The 12,410-nt window shown below is 42.9% G+C and overlaps 1 protein-coding gene and 1 non-coding gene across 2 annotated transcripts in view; both read left to right on the forward strand.

The window, feature by feature from the left end:
• The window catches only part of LOC142459186 (guanine nucleotide-binding protein G(q) subunit alpha), a 365,934-nt gene that overhangs the window by 89,339 nt on the left and 264,185 nt on the right, over window positions 1–12,410 (forward strand). The window lies entirely within an intron of this gene.
• Window positions 10,532–10,657, forward strand: LOC142460587 (small Cajal body-specific RNA 4). The gene has a single exon (XR_012786766.1).

Here is a 12,410-nt window from a genome sequence, read left to right on the forward strand (position 1 = left end):
GGACAGGACATGGCACCTCATCAGACTTGACTGGAAAACACTCAGAAAGGTCAACAAACAGACCTGGAACTATTTATAGCCTTTTCTTATTTTGTTGTTTTATTTTGTTTTTGTGTTTATTATTGTTTTTCCATGTCTGTCTAGATAAGATAGACAGGACAAGCAATCTGGAGGGGAAAACAATGGGATTGAGGGTTCCAGGGGGACACAGGAAAGGGGGTAGGGAGGGGAAAGGAAGTGGGGAGATAACAAACCTAGGGACAAGGGTACAACAAGTGATCTAAAATTGATGGTGAGGAATGCATAGGATGCCTGTAGGTTCTGATCAATTGCAGTGTAGCCAAGTGGAATTAATGAAAGCTGAATGAAGGTCAAACATGATAGTGGGACAAGAGGAAAGTAGAAAGAAATAGAGGAAAGAACTAGGAGACAGAGGGCATTTATAGAGGTCTAAATACAGGCATGTGCATAAGTAAATATATTTATGTATAATGATAGGGAAATAGATCTATGCACATATATATTAAGAATTAAGGTATCAGACAGACATTGGACCTCTACTCAAATATTCCCTCAATGCAAGAACACTTTGTTCTAATAACCTGGCATTTCTGTGATGCTTACCTTCCTAACATGATTGCTGAAGACAAAATGGACGCATAAGCAAATGTGGTAAAGCAAGCTGATGGTGCCCGGCTATCAAAGATAGTGTCTGGGGTCTTAAAGACTTGAAGGTAAACAAGTAGTCATCTACCTGATATTCAACAAAGCCCCCATGGAAGAAACACACCAGCATGTGTGTAGGGGGAAGGTAGGGGAGAAAGGAGAACTGATCACAACGATCTACATATACCCTCCCTCAGGGGGATGAACAACAAAAAAGTGGGTGAAGGGAGACAGCACTAAGTGGAAGATATGAAAAAAAAAGGTAATATATAAATTATCAAGGGTTCATTATGGAGGGAGGGGGAAAATGAGCTGATACCAAGGGCTCAAGTAGAAAGAAAATGTTTTGAAAATGATGGCACCATATGTACAAATGTGTTTGACACAATGGATGGATGCATGTATGGATTGTGATAACAGCTGTAGAGCTCCCAATAAAATCACTAAAAAAAGAAAAAATGGAACCAGAAGTTGATGGCCCTCCAAGACAGGGAATTTCACTGCCATCTAGTCAATGCCAACTAATGATGAGTGTGTAGACAGGGTAGAACTGCCCCTGGCGGTTTCTGAGACTGGGTCTTCACAGACAGCCCATCTTTCTCCAGAGGAACTTCTGGTGGTTTCCAATGGGGAGGACCTTATGAATCGCAGCCCAATGCGTAACCACTAAGCCACCAAGTTTCCTTAGATAATCAATAGAGAGGGGAAAAAATCACTAGTGTGATGTCTGCTTCTTCAACTATTTCAGGCTCATTCTCTGACTAGCTGTGATCCTGTGGTTGTGCTATAGACCTGTTTTAGCAGAAATCATTCAATGGCCAGGAATAAACCCCATGAAAACTGAGCATGTTGTCCACGGTGCTAAGGTGGAGTTCTCTCAGGTTATCACTGTGGGCCGTCACTATTGCTGGTGGTGACATTTTATCAAGAGACCTCGTTGCCAGGCATGACTTTGCCAGTAGCATGTATGCTTATTTAGTCTGGCCTTTTAACAGCTCTGGACTTTATGAGTACTCCAAGAAATGAAGGGTAGGTGAGGCAGAGGATCTTGAAGGCCCTTTTTAGGTTTGGAATTTGGATCTTGTGACCCTTGAAATTGAATGTTCTTTGAAATATGAAGAGCTTTCTTGAATGCTGATGAGAGTTCATTGGGATTTGATATAAACCCGTCTAGGAAATTCTGAGGCACTGGGAAGTGTGTTATGCTCAACAGTGTTATTCAGCCTGCCTCCTGCTGTCATCCCCCTGTGTTGCCACACGTGAAACCCAAACCTACCAATTCAAGACCCTCTGCTGTTCTTTATTCTCCTTTTGCCTCATGGTGGCAATTACTCAACACGGCCTTCTTTCCTGTGACTCTTTATGCAACGAAGACACCTGTCCATTGCTGAATTCTCTAAAGGCCATTCTGCATCAGGCTGAGCTGGACAAATTAGAAAGAAAAGAGACAAAATATTGCTAAGAGGATGGAAGAAGGCCAGGGTTGGTGCCTCCCGTCATGAAATCCACCTGACTCCTCTCTGTGATGACATTGCCCTTTCCTGTTCAAGTCCAGCAGAGGCCACAGCTGGACTTATCCACATCACGGGGTCAACTCAGATGGTTGGGAAGTGGAATCATTTTCATTTTGTAGACTCAAAGGCATCTGGATGTTCTTCTGCAGCCAGTTACGTTGAGTTGATTTTGTACAGTGAGTGTGTTGTCACAGGAGAATTGTATTCCATAGGGTTTTCCGTGGCTAAATTTTAGGAAGTAGATTACCAGGCTCTCCCCACCCTCTTTTTTTTCCTTTTGAGACCTCGAGAAGGACTTGAACCTCCAGCCTTGCAGTGAGCAGCTGCACTTGTTAACCATTAATAGCACAGTTGCACCTGATGCGCATTGTGTACTTCTTCAACAAAACCAAGTCTCATTGCTACCGACTCCTACTGACCCTCTAGGATGGTGTAAAACCCTATAGGATAGCCATTATAGCTCTTTACAGGAGCAGAATACCTCATCTTTCTCCCACAGAGCAGTGGGTTCAAACAGCTCACCTCACCACTGGTTGGCAGTCCAACTTGTACCCTTACCACCAGCTTCCCCCCCCCCACACATAGAAACAGAAGTAGACAAATATTTGTGACACACTGAAGATAACAGTTGAGTAGATTCTTTGTTTGACAGTTAGTATGTATGTGGGGAAGAAAAATTACAAAGTCCAACTCGGACGTTAAGTATTGGTGTTGCTAGGATGGGGAGCCGGGGCCGAATATACTGCCATCGTTGCTTGGTTAAGTCTCATTCACGGCCACTGGATTCAGTTTACTTCATTTGGATAGCCACAACATTTACTAACTGTTTAAACACAAGCAGATCAAATACGGTAAGAGGATTATCTTACTAACAAAGCAGTCACAGATGAGTTCTCTGCTCATGTTTCTGTTTTAAGGAAGAAAAGAAGCCCTGCGTTGGGTTTGGGATATGCAAAGGTTCAGTGCACAGTAACGTGTGCTGGGAGACCCCTTCCAGTCACAGAACAGGTTCTAGCTCCGTCTCATCCCTTTGAGACACGCACACTGCAAGAGGAGTCTACATTAGATTCAACTCTGGGACAAACCAAGAGACATCTTCATGGATGTAATTTTCTAATGCACTCAAAAACTCCCACTGTCTCAAGTCAATGCTGACTTATAACCTTACAGGATAGGGTAGAACTGCCCTTGCTAGTTTCTGAGACTAACTCTTTACAGGAGTAGAAAACCTCTTCTTTCTGTGGGGGCAGCTGATGGTTTTGAACTGCTTACCTTATGGTTAGCAGCCCATCGAGTAACCATTATTCCACCACGGTTCCAATGCTTTCTAATGCTCTCTACCCCAATTTTTTTTAATGTTGTCTTAAATACACTAAGCTATTTTTAAAACCTAACAATTTATTTTCTTAGAATTATACAAATGAGAATAATAAACATCCAGAGATGATTTCGTTGGGTGACCCATTGAGTTGATTTTGACTCTTGGGAATACCACGTGTTTCAGCATAGAACTACACATAGGCTTTTCTATGTGTGTCATCTTTCCAGATGTAGTGAGCCAGTCCTTTCTTTGGTGGTGCTGCCGGGTAGGTTCAAACCACCAACCTTTAGGTTAGTAGCCAAGTGCTTAAGCCAGGGACCTTTGTTGGGAGATCGCAAGGCATGAATTCTTGTAGATTAATGCATATTAGAAATTACCTTAAGGGAAATAGAAGAAGGAACTAGGAGGCAAAGGGGTCTATAGAGAGGTCTAAATACAGGCATGTGCATATGTATACATATTTATATATGAGCATGGGGAAATAGTCCATGTGCATATATTTATAGATTTAGTATTAAGGTAGTAGATGGACATTGGGCCTCTACTCAGGTACTCCCGCATTGCAAGAACACTTTGTTCTATTAAACTGGCATTCCATGATGCCCACCTTCCCAACATGATTGCTGAAGACAAAGTGGGCCATAAGCAAATGTGGTGAAGAAAGCTGATGGTGCCCAGCTATTAAAAGATACATCATCTGAGGTCTTAAAGGCTTACAGGTAAACAAATGGCCATCTAGCAGAAAAGCAACAAAGCCCACATGGAAGAAGCACACCAGCCTGTGTGATCAAAAGGTGTCGAAGGGATCAGATGTCAGGCATCAAAGAACAAAAAAATCGTATCATTATGAATGAGGGGGAGTGCAGATTGGGGACCCAAGGCCCATCTGTGGGCAACTGGTCATGCCCTTACAGAAGGGTCTTTGGGAGGATATGAGTCAGTCATGGGGCAGTGTAGCAACAATGAGACATAACAACATTCCTCTAGTTTTTAAATACTCCCCCTCCCCACAATATCATGATCCCAATTCTACCTTACGAATCCGGCTGGACCGGAGGATATACACTGGTACAGATAGGAACTGGAAACTCAGGGAATCTAAGACAGTTGATCCTTTCAGGACCAGTGGTGAGATTGGCAATTCAGGAGGGTTGAGGGAAGGCAGGGTAGAAGGGGAGACGCAAACACAAGGATCTACATATAACCTCCTCCCTGGGGAGTGGACAGCCGAAAAGTGGGTGAAGGGAGATGTCGGATAATGTAAGCTATGACAAAATACTAATAATTAATTGTTGGGCTCATAAGGGAGTGGTGAGTGGGGAGGGAGGGGAAAAACAAGGAGCTGATACCAAGGGCTCAAGTAGAAAGCAAATGTTTTGAGAATGATGGTGGCAACATGTACAAATGTGCTTGACACAACGTATGTATGTATGGATTGTGATGAGCTGTATGAGCCCCCAGTAAAATGATTTATTAAAAAATAAAAAAGAAATCACCTTAAGGAAGTGGTTACATGGAGATATGCCTATGCCTCCCTTTCTGCGGATGGACCTTGCTGAGACCATATTTTAGACTATCTGAAGGGAGTTGGGAGTGTTTTGGTGGTGCTGTTGGGTAAGCGTTGGAATGCTAACCTCAAGGTAAGTAGTTGAAACCCACCAGCCATGCCATAAGAGAAAGATGAGGCTGTCTGCTCCCCCAAATACTTACAACGTTAAATAGGTTCCCTGTATTGGGAACCTATGCATTGTAACTGACTTGATGGGTTAGTTTGGGTTTGGGCTTGGGGGTGAATGCAGGGAGCGCTGGTTACAAAGTGGCTAGTGCTTGACCGCTGACCAGCAGGCTGACACTTTGAAGTCACAGCCACTCTATTGGGGAAAGAGGTGGCCATCTGTTTCTGGAACAGTTACATCCTAGAAAGCCCTACGGAGTAGTTCCGCTCTGCCCTATAGGGCCACTGTGAGTCTGAATAGACTCTCAGGCAATAGTTTTGTGTTTCTTTGGCCAGTGGGTGACTTCCAGGCTGACCTCTTAGTGGGGTTCTGATTTACCAGCTCCCTCACAGTCATGTTTCTACATCCCCATGTTATGAGCAGTGAAATCCTTCTGGTAGACCTAATGATATGGGTACATCAGGCTCAAAAGTATTGTGTACTTTGCCCATCAGTGTAACATAAAACAGAATGTCCATGTCCACTAAAACAAACTCTGAGAGTAGAATTGCTCATATTGTTAGTGTTCTTGAAAATAAATTTAATAGTTCTTTTTCCCCTTGCCGTGTTTTTTTTCTCCAATTTTATATGAGTCAGTAACATGAAATCTGATATTTTGTTTTTGTTGATTATTTATTAATGGGCCTCTTAGACATTTACCTATGAATTATTAAGCAATATGAGGAGCAAAACAAGCTGCTGAGATTTGTAGTCACAGGGCATGTGCCTGATCAGCATAATGAGCAGACTTTGGAAGAAACTACATAAGGTAACACAAAGTGACTGTTTTATTTTTTTGAATCATTTTATTGGGGGCTCATACAATTCTTATCGCACATACATATATCCATTGTATCAAGCACATATGTACATTTGTTGCCATCATCATTCTCAAAACATTTGCCTTCCACTTGAGCTCTTAATATCGGCTGCTCATTTTCCCCCCTCCCTCTCGTCTCCCCTCCCTCTTGAACCCTTCATAATTCATAAATTATTATTTTGTCATGTTACACTGTCTGACATCTCCCCCTGCCCTCTTCTCTGCTGCCCCCCCGCCCCGAGGGTGGAGGCTCTATGTAGATTCTTGTAATTGGCTCCTCCTTTCTACCCCACATTCCCTACACCCACCAGGCATTGCCACTCTCACCACTGGTCCTGAAGGAGTCATCTGTCCTGGAATCCCTGTGTTTTCAGTTGCAATCTGTACCAATGTACATCCTCTGGTCTAGCCAGATTTGTAAGGTAGAATTGGGATCATGATAGTTGGGGGAGGGGGGAGGAAGCATTTAAGAACTAGAAGAAAATTATATGTTTTATCATTGGTACCCTGCATCCTGACCGGCTCATCTCCTCCCCACAACCCTTTAGTAAGGGGGTGTCCAGTTGCTTACCGATGGGCTTTGAGTCTCCACTCTGCACTCACCCACATTTACAATGATATGATTTTTTGTTCTTTGATGCTTGGTACCTGCTCCTTTCGGCAGCCGTGGTCACACAGGCTGGTGTTGCTTCTGAGCTAGATGGCCTCTTGTTTATCTTCAAGCCTTTAAAACTCCAGATGTTATATCTTTTGATAGCTGGGCACTATCAGCTTTCTTCACCACATTTGCTTATGCACACGTTTTTCTTCAGCGATTGTGTCAGGAAGGTGTGCATCCTGGAATGCCAATTTAATAGAACAACGTGTTCTTGCATTGAGTAAGTACTTGAGTGAAGGCCCATTGTCCATCTGTTGCCTTAATACTAACCCTATAAATATATGTATGTAGATCTGTTTCCCCACACTCTTATATAAATATATTTACATATGTACATCCCAGTCTTTATACCTCTGTAACTACCCTTTGTCACCTAGTTCTTTCCCCTATTTCCTTTAACTTTCCTCTTGTCCCACCATTATGCTCAGCCTTCATTTGGGTTTCAGTAATTTCTCTCGATAACATTGTCCTTGCTGAATCCCTACCAGGCCTCTAACACCCTCCTTGCCACAGATCTTGGATCACTTGTTGCTCCCCTGCCCCTGGGTTGGTCAGCACCACCTCCTTACCTCTGCCTCCCCCTCTCCCATGTCCTTCTGGAACCCTTGGTCCTGTTGTTTTCTCCTCCAGACTATTCATCCAGTCTATCTTACGATGACTCTTTTATATTGAACTTTTATACATGTTCTTGGGAAACTTTAGAAGCTAAATGTTAGCTCATAGTTTATTTTTTTGTACACATCTTCATATTTTTTTCATTTACTGTTCTAAGGGAAACATTTGCAAATCATATCCTTAGCTTGATTTCATTTGGCCCTTGTTGTTAGTTAGGTTTTTGGATGGCATATACCCAAACCAAACCCTGCCATAGATTTGATGCCAACTTTTAGCAGCTGCACAGGACGTGGTAGAACTGCCCTATGACTTTCGGAGACTGTAAACTCTTTAGGGGAATTGAAAATCCCATCTTTTTCCCATGGAGTTGGCTGGTGACTTTGTGCTTAACAGTACAATGTGTAACCACTGGGCCACCAGGGCCCCTTTAGTGAGAATGGACCTTCCCCAATCTACTTTCATAAAGGAGATCAAATGGCTGCAGAATAAAACAGGAAAGCGTGCAGAGCTTTGATGTATTTGCATAAAGTAGGAAATCTCTGGGTAGGAAATTGAGAAGTGGATGGCCAGTTTAGGGCTGACCAGCAAGCTTAATGGAATAATTTCTAATTCCCTACAGAGGGGTAAAGTTTCAGGGACGGAACCTTATGAGATCACTAACCCAGAGAGGATGTGCTCTTTCGAATAAGGAAAAAGTTAGGGTTAACTAGGAAGGTACATCTGCAAGAAATAAAGTCCAGGAAGAAGCAGCTTGGGTGGAGGTTGTACCAGATGACCTAAGAAATGGCCACAAAAGCGGTAAGCTTTTATGAAAGTAGTTCCATTTTTTCCCCCGAATCAATTTCTTTTTAAAAAAATCCTTTTTTGGGGGGCTCGTACAACTCTTATCACAATCCATATATCCATCCATTGTGTGTCAAGCACATTTGTACATTTTTTGCCCTCATCATTCTCAAAACATGTGCTTTCTACTTAAGCCCTTGGTATCAGCTCCTCATTTTCCCTCCCCGCTTTCCCCTCCCCCACGAACCCTTGATAATTTATAAATTATTATTATTTTGTCATATCTTACACTGTCCGATGCCTCCCTTCACTCACTTTACTGTTGTTCCTCCCCCAGGGAGGAGGTTATATGTAGATCTTTATAATTGATTTCCCCTCTCTACCTGTCTTCCCTCCATCTTCTGATATCGCCACTCTCACCACTGATCCTGAAGGAATCATCTATACCAGGTTGTAAAGAATTCAGGAAGGAAATCGGGAATAGGATTATGAGCCAATGTGTAGCTTTCTTTGTGTTTGAACTTGAATAAAGGTATAGAAAATGTGCAAAAGTTTCCTGTCTACAAGGAAAAATTACATGAAAGTCTCTTATTTTTCTTTAAAAAATACAACGGAGTTCCCAGTTCTGATGGGCCAGGTATCATGTACCTAGGTGATTTGAATGACCATTTGTGTTTTAGAGGGCACTGCTTAAACCACTATGCCATGAGAACTTCATAGTGTAATGGGGAAAATATATGAGCATGTAAGCAATTTTAATGCTAATGTACCATATGACTACAACTTGCCCTTCTGACATTTATGTACAATTTAGCAGGAACAACATTTATATAAAACTTAGCCGGTATAACACTATCTTAGTTTCAGTGGAAATTTCCTTCTGGTACCAGTCAGATTAGTAACAAGGAGCCCTAGTGGTATAGTGGTGTTAGCCATTTGGGTGCTGATTGCAAGGTTAGCAATTCGAAACCACCAGCCGTTCCATAGGAGAAAGACAGGGCTTTCTATTCTTGTAAAGAGTTACAGTTTTGGAAAATCACAGGGGAAGTTCTATAGAATCACGGAGTCCGCATTGACTCGATGGCAGAGAATTTGGGTTTTGGGATTTCCATCGAAACCCTGTTGCTTTTCTAGGTACATCGGAAATAACAAAGGTTTTCCACTTTGTTCATTTTCTTCTGCTTCTCCCATCACGATGTCATTCAGTCTCAGATGACATTGTTTGTTTTGAGGCTCAATTCCTCAGAGAAGATTCATTCATGTCAGGAGCACAGAGCGTCCTCACATCTCATGCTCTAGGCACTTTGGCAAACTGTAGTTAGCAACACTTTGGTTGGGACCCTCCTTAGTCTGCTTCCAGAGACATGTAGCCTAGCCCCAGGGCCACTGCTCTCAGGGAAATAGCCCTTAAGGTTGATCCTCATTGTTTTCTCCAGTCCTGCCAATCCTAGTAAATAATTCTTTCTCATTTCATAAGTAACTAGAATCCAGATGTAATCACATCATAGACATGGAAGGAGCAGCCAACCAGCCTCAGGGGAGTTGGCCAATTTGAAGGACAAGAATGAGGGAGATGTTGGCTAGGAAGGGAAGGGCATGTGAGGAAATGGGAGTAGGATGTACAGATGCTTAGAAGCCTGAAGGAGTTCGGCTTTCTCACAGAAAGGAGTGAAGTGTATTCTGTGATGAATGGCTTCACTTACCATAGTAATAGAGAATTTTACTGTGTCTGACACACTGCTATGGTTTACACGTGTTTCATTGGTTAAAATCCTTTGCGATAGGCATCATCATCTCCATTTTACAGTTGAGGAAGTTGAGGTGAGCAAGATACCAACCACCTGACCAATAGATAGATAGATACCAACCACCAGACCAATAGATAGATACCAACCACTTAACCAATCAATTAACCAATCAACCAACCAACCCATGACCATTTAATTGATTTCAACACAGAACCTACGGGACAGAGTAGAACTGCCTCGGTGGGTTTCTGAGGCGGGATCTTTTATGGGAGCAGAATGCCTTATCTTTCGCCCTTGGAGTAGCTGGTAGGTTTGAACTGTTTACCTGGTGGTTGGTAACCCAACATAAACCCCACTCTGCCATCAGAACTCCTCCAGCAGTAAGATGACATGCCCAAAGCCACAAAACAATGCCTTGACCCATCTGACCTGAGACTTGAATCACTTTGTCTTCCAGTGTTGGACTAGCCATCTATTCAGCAAGTGGTTAAAAAAGCCGCTCTATCGTTAATGCAAAGGGAAGACAGACCATTAGCAGTTGTCAGCCGTACTCCTGGCTGCCCATGTGTTTCTGTAGAGATGCGCTCCGTAGGCTATTCAGTTGAGTTGGCCTTTTAACCACCAGGTCATCAGTACAAAGCTGCTCTGTAGGAGAAAAATGGGGCTTTTTGCTCCTGTAAAAATGTACAACCCTGGAGGACTGAGAAGGCTGAGTCTGATGAAGCAAGACTCTGCTGATACACTCCTCCAGACAACAGGGGTGGAGAGAGCAGCCCTTACTGAGAGCATCACAGGCTGACTGTACTACCCCACATTCGCAAACAAAACAAAACAAAATTTACAACCTCAGAAACCCACAGGGGCAGTTCTACTTTCTCCCATGGGGCCACTGTGAGTAAGCATTGCCTTGATGGTAGTGAGTTTGCATTTTTGTTTGTTTTTTGAGATCACTCAGTCTTTTCTTCCAAGATGCAGCTGACTGAACTTCAATTTCTAAACCTCTCAGCAGCCACGCACTTACTTAACCATTTACAGCATTCAGGAACAACTAAACATGAGCATGGCTAAGGCAACAGAGAGCTGGTTTTAATTTTTATTCTGTATCATCTACTGCGAGAGACTGGTGTTTCCATCAGTGAAGAAGTGAAACAATTTGGGCAGTAAGCCATTTTTCCCAGGGTTTGGATATGGTTTGGATTGTAGTATACTCACTCCACCCAGACTTCCTGCTATCAGGTTGATTCTGACACATAGCCACCCTCTAGGTCAGGAGGAACTGCCCCTGTGGATTTTTGAGACTGTAATTCTTTACAGAAGTAGAAAATCTCATCTTTCTCTCAAGGTTGGTGGCTTCAAACTGCTGACCTTGAGCTTAGCATCCCAATGCATAACTACTATGCCATCAGGTTGTCTTTGGTGAGGCTTGTTTTGCCTTGATATTTTGCGGGCTCCCTTAAAATGTGGAATCTTAAGAAGAAAACACATGATTCAGAGATAGCTAGAAAAGAAGTGTGTTCTGCTTATTCTACATCCTATCCTTACCAAGGAATTCCTGCATGGTGTAAACAATGGGCAGGGCTGCTAAGTGAAAGGTTGGAGATTTGAGTGCACCTTTAAGAAAGACTTGGTGAGCCTTTTCCAACAGGTCAGCCATGGCAATCCGTATGGAGCAGAGTTTTGCCCACCCACAGAGGGGCTTGTCCTAAGTTGGAAGGGACTCGACAGTAGCTGGTTATACTGGTGTCAACCTGCTCTTTTGGTAACACTCTTTTAGTTTAAGTGAAAAAATGTTCTTTTGGCAGGCAGATTAGTAATAAGCATATTTATTTACTTTGAAACTATTTTTTGATAGACATATAAGAAAAAAAATTTTCTACCTTCTGCTTCTCCGTTATTATCAACTAGCAGCTTGGTTGTTTTCCATGAGTTGTTGATATTACCACCCCATCATTTGGGAGAAAGACGAGGCTGTTTGCTCCATAAATATTGACTGAAACCTTAGACAGGGTCACCGTGAATCAGAATCAGTTTGATGGCAATGGGTTTTGGTTTTCCTCTGCATCAAGAAGCCGGGAGGAGGAGGAGGAGGAGGAGGAGAAAGAAGAAGAAGAAAGATCTGGCTATCTGTTCCTATGAAGATGTGAGCCAAGAAAGCCTTATGGTGCAGCTCAGTTCTGTCACTCCGGGTGGTTGTAAGTCAAAATCATCTGGACGACACTCAACAGCACAACAAGTTGTGCATCAGTTAACTTTGCTTCTAATAATTAGTTCTTTCTTCAGCATACGGAGCCCTGGTGGCATAATGCTTACATGTGGGACTACTAACTGCAAGGTCAGCAGTTGGAAACAAGCAGCCATTCCTTGGGAGGAGATGGACTTTCTGCTCCTGTAGAGAAACTCACGGGAGCACGCTTGTTCTACCTTGTCCTATAGGGTGGCTACGAGTTGGCATCAACTCAAGGGCAGTAATTTTGGTTTGGTTTTGGTTTTCAGCATACAGAGCAGCAAGGCATGCGTATGTTTCCAGTTTGGGAATGAGAATATCGCACACAGTTCGGGAAGTGTGGTAA

This window comes from Tenrec ecaudatus, chromosome 10, assembly GCF_050624435.1.
Source record: "Tenrec ecaudatus isolate mTenEca1 chromosome 10, mTenEca1.hap1, whole genome shotgun sequence".
Taxonomy (NCBI): Eukaryota; Metazoa; Chordata; class Mammalia; order Afrosoricida; family Tenrecidae; genus Tenrec; species Tenrec ecaudatus.